A 5,268-nucleotide genomic window follows, 5' to 3' on the forward strand; every position below is an offset into this window, starting at 1 on the left:
TATGATGACTATTAATTACTCTTCAGGCACTGCTCTGAAATTAATGTATTGTGCAAGAATTAAGTGCAATTTAATTATTGAATTTCAGAATTATTTGACTCTATGGGCTATTTTTAACTCTTGTTTCCTAGTCTGTATAGAAAACATAACCTATTTCTTTCAGTCTGCAAAAGTCTGTGTTAATGTCAAAAGGTATATATGACTTGAAGCTGGGTATTGCAAAAATATGATACTTTCTTGATGCCTAGAAACCAGAGTAATATTTGCACCATCTTCTATACCCACTGGTACACCTTCTCTCTTCCTATTTCCTCCCTTCCTTTCTTTGCACTGAATAGTGTGGTTTTCCCACCAGTTGCTACATTAAACCTACCTGAAGGTTCTATCTATCTGGAAACAGCTTGGTCTTAAGATTAACCTGCCCCCAATCTTACTTTCAAAACTCATTCAATTTCTGTCTTCTAAACTCATGGCAATTTCTTAATTTCTTTTCAAGCAAAGGAAAATAAATTCTGGTTTTTTAGTGATTTATGACTGAAAATCTTTGGGGATTTGGCTGAACTCTATGTGCAGGGCTCAAATAGAGGGTTTGTATATTGTCAGATATGTCAGTCATGGTTGGGCTGAATGGATGTTACTTGGTCTCTGTCTTCACTGACTGATGACATGGATTCTGTGTGTGTGTGTGGTCATGGAAAGAGGCAGAGAGCTGCATTTCTCCCAGTTTTGTCCTGCTCCCTCAGGAACATTGAGAAAAAGCAGTGTCTGTGCTGCAAGGGCTATGGGGACCACCACTGAGGGAACTGTATTGCTGGATTCCCCATGTATTTGCTGCACTCCCCATTGTCTATCACACCTCCTCTGCCTGATGTGTGCTGGGTTGTTTCCATGGTCTAGAGAAGAACAGCACTTACTCTGTGAGGAATTCAGAAGGATCTCATTCCCCATGTCTCCAGCAGACAGGGAGAAGAAGGTCCTAGTACTTGTAGCCAGCTAAAAGGAAAAAAAACCCCTTATACTCCAAAAGCCATAGGAAGGATTTAGGGGAATGGATGAGAGCTGCATGCTCAGGTGCTCATCTTTAAAACCTGGTAGGATCAATGTTCAGACAGAAAAAGGTTGTAATAAATTTCTCGACTGGATATTTCTCTTCCACGAACAGTTTTGGTGAGTCTACAGAGGCTAACTCAAGAAATGCCCATAATTTCTCAAGTTCTCGCATCTGTGTGTTGCAATAACTCTATTCTGGGAGTATTGGGTAATATCTGAAAGGCTCAGTGACCACCCTCTGTCAGACAAATAGCACAACTGCTGCAAATGAATCTGAGGAAACTGAGACCATTGTGTTTATACTGGAGTGGAGGGAGGACCAGGAGTCTCCTCAGACTCTCTCCTAACCCAGCTGTTGCCCCTGAGATCCCCCTGCCTCAGGGGAGGCGCGACTCAGGATGCCATAGAGCCTTCATGGCCTCAGGCAGTATCTTTTTCCAGTGGAGCTACAGGAAGAAAATATAAATATAGAAAGTTAGGAAATAACACAGAGCCATCAACCAGTTCCTCTGACCTAGTCCCTGAGGAAGAGGCCAGAGAGGCAGACCCAGATAAACAACCATTGCTCCACCCTTGTCTTGATTTATGCACAAAGCCAAAAGTCAGTTATTTTTGGTTAAAAAAAAAAAAAAAATCTGTACTATATTTTTTGTCCCAGAAAAGCCAAAATACCTGGAAGGGGCTTTCTTCTCTCCACTAGAGCGGTGGTTCTGAGTAGGCTGAGAATGGCAAGACTGGGGAGAGGAAAAGCCTTTAACATAGGAGGAAATATAATAGGAGGAAAAACATGCAGAACTGATGGCAGCCAGCGTGGCTCTATGCTTGTAAGGAGAAATGCATGGAAAAGACAAGAACAAAATAGGAGACAGAAATAGATGGATACTGTACCCAGCAGCTACAGAAAAAAACCCAATACTTTAAAACAGTCTGTCATGCTGGTAAGATAAAACCAAGCCAAAGGGCTTTCCACTAGAAAATGAAGGGATAACCTGTTGAGAAGAGGGTGTCTTGGATGGCATTGTATTCTTTTCTTGGTATGACAGTTCCTGTGTTGAGTCTTGAGGTATGAATCATGCTGCAGAAGGACAAATAGTTAAATGGGTCTGAATAATTAAGCACATCTGAACAGAAAGGAAGGAGTGCTGGAGACTGAAAAATGGGAAATTGTCATTCCACAGAGAAAAGGGTTTGAGTAACAGTCAGAGCGAATCTTTATACATTCCCAGCATGTCCATGCAGCAGCTACAGCAGTAATGTAGTAATCAGTCAGAGTCAGGGTGCATTTGAGCTGTTACAAAATACATGGTTTGATTTGGTTCCATACCACATCTCTTCTGCTGTTGCTGTTATGGTTTTCCATCAGTATATAATATTCTGCTGTAGTGGATTGAACCCGAGTTGATGGACTATATTTTAATAGCACACTCTGGGCAGCTCTGTGCTCTGCTGAAAACACAGTATTTAAACAAAGAACTTTGAATTTTTAACCCATTCATATTTTATGGCTAAGATTATTGAATTTCCTGTAGCACTTCAATAGTTTTCTGCAGAGGTCACAGTGGCCTTTCAAAAATAGGCAGTATAACAAGTTGGTCCATTATAATATGGCCCCATCTTCCAAAGTCTGGAATATGGCAGCTGAGAAGTAGAAAAGTAGACAACACCAGGGACTTTCCCAGAGACTTTTTGAGGGGTCAGATGTCAATTATTTATAACACAGGCAGAAATGTGCAGTGGTTATTTCTTCAGCTTCATATTGGTGCCTGAGTGGACTCATTCACTGTTTGCCCTCAGTCCCAGCTGAGTTCAGCATGACACAGAGATGGATTCATGGATGATTCCAGCTGGACCACACTGTCCAGCCCACTTCCCAGACACCTCTGAACTGCTTTCTAGTCCTGAGCATGTAGAGGTTACACATAAAGAAAAATACAGCCATTCATATCTGGCATGCTGAGGAAGCTTGGAAGACAAACCCTCTGACTCGGGCTGCTCTGCCACTGCCATGGCAGAGCCACGAGCCTGTTCCAGCTCCTGCACAGCTGCTGATGCAAATGCCCAGCAACAAGGGTACCAAAAGCTATCATTAGCAGCACTTAAACACAGAAGTTTGGAAGCAGCATAGGGAAACACAAAACCTCTGATTGCAGGAAGCTGGGATAACGTCCTAGCACCCTGGGAGAAAGCAAAACCCGTGTTCTAATATCCCCTTTCAGAACAAGTCAGGCTTTCAGCTGCTGTGGTGACATGTGGCTGAGGATGCCATTAATAGAGAGGGTGTGACATCTCACTGAAGTCTCATCTCCAGGCTGAACATAACTAGGTGAACGTGTCATCTGCAGTTAAACAGGATAAAAGCAAGACTCAGTGTCAGGATATGTTCCTGGATGGCACAGTCATGGAAGTGACCACCTGTCAGCTGTGCACATTTTGGGAATGTGGCAGCAGGGCTTCGTCAGCCAAGAGAACACGTGACAGAACATCAAACTGTGGTGCTGTAGACATGCCTGAAGCATGACTAAGAAGGGATGTCCATACACAAACTTAGCACATTCTGATTCACCACAGGGTCAGACTTCTTTCAAATCATGCGATGTTTGCCCCATTTAAAGTAATTTTTAACCAGTTTTTTAGTTCTTGGTAACCCTGAACTTCTGGTTTATGTGGATGCAGCTATAGTTTTGCGAGGCAGCAACTGTCCTGTCTATCTTCTTTGGGCTTTCCATTTTGTACTGATAAACCCAAAGCAAAATCTCATTAGTGTCTTCTGAAAATAGTTCACAGAGTTGCGGTTTCCATCAGAGTGGCTGATTTTGCATTCTAGTCTCAGTGAGCATCACACAAACCATCACAGGGGCTTGGCACAGCAATACTCACCACTTCCAAGATGATTTGCCTGTCAGGCACCCATGTAAATGGCATCGTGTCTGTGATAAGCAACTCTACCCTCATTATCCTCTCTTAAAAGCCTATACCACTTTCTGATTAATTCAAGAGGAGCGGATTAGGGCCCTGTCATTTTACATTGCTTAATGCTTTCCATTACAAAAGACCATCATGGTGTTTCACCAGAAGCTTTCATATGTTTTACCAGGGGGTGAGGGGAGCTGGATTTTCAGCAGCAGCACAGCCTTTTGGCTAAAAGAGTGAAATTCTTGTTAAGTTTTTGTGAAGAAGTATATTGTCCCCAAAATATCACCCTTAATTTTAATCTTTGGGAAAGACTTGCTTCCTTGCCAGCCATCAGTTTTTTGAGGGTGGGCTGTGGCTGTAGCAGAACCACTCACTCCTCTTGAGATGCCTCTGCTGAAGCAATCAGTGATGAGAAGAGAAGCACGCCAGGGGCCTTCCCTCTCCCTGTACAACCAAACATTATTCTGAGCCCTGTATACAGCAGCAGAACACCTTCTTTTCTGGGGCACCATGTTAAACACCAGCATTCTCCCTCCTCCCCCTCCAGCTGCTCACTCCCCACACTGCAGGGCCCTCCTGTCTCCAGAGGGTAAGCAAGGAGCGAGCTGACCACAGCGGTTCCAGGTGTTTCCATTCTCCAGCCTGGAGGGGACACTTGGGACTCAGTTCCATTGTCCAAAGACAGCTTGTGCTGTTTCAGACATCCTCTTCTCTCCTGCAGATTTCTCTGGGGCTGAAGGAAAAGCAGGAGACCCATGATCTTCTGGAGAGGTGGCTGGAGAGTAAGTGTAATACAGCTCCAGAGGTCCATGACTAGGGAATAGATTCAGATGCTCCTCTTTATCCCCACTTTCAGACCCTTCAACATACCTATCCCCACTACAGGTACCTGCAGGTGGAGTGAATGTCTCAGCTCCTGTTACTGTCACTGGAGAGCCATTTAGTAGGACCTGGAGAGCTGTGAATTCACCAGACATCCCATTTTAGGGAAGGCCTGTAAACCACAATGACTACAGTGACAGTATAGGTAAGTGTTTCACATGTAGACAGCTATTTCAGCACCACCCAGGTTTTGGGGTCTGGGTCTGGAGCCAAGTCCCATCCTCTGTGTCTGTGCCTGGGGTTCAGGTCCTTCTCACAATGGGCAGCAGGTTGCTACAGTTACATATAATTTGTTCTTCATCATTTTCCACTCCAGGGGAAAAAATGGGGAATTACATTAAAAAAACCCTGAAACATGCAAAAAAATTTATGTTAAGAAACAAGTTGCAAAGTCAGACACTTGAAAATTAAAAGTTCTGTATG

The sequence above is a fragment of the Corvus brachyrhynchos genome, unplaced genomic scaffold (genome assembly GCF_000691975.1).
Source record: "Corvus brachyrhynchos isolate BGI_N302 unplaced genomic scaffold, ASM69197v1 scaffold34, whole genome shotgun sequence".
Classification (NCBI taxonomy): Eukaryota; Metazoa; Chordata; class Aves; order Passeriformes; family Corvidae; genus Corvus; species Corvus brachyrhynchos.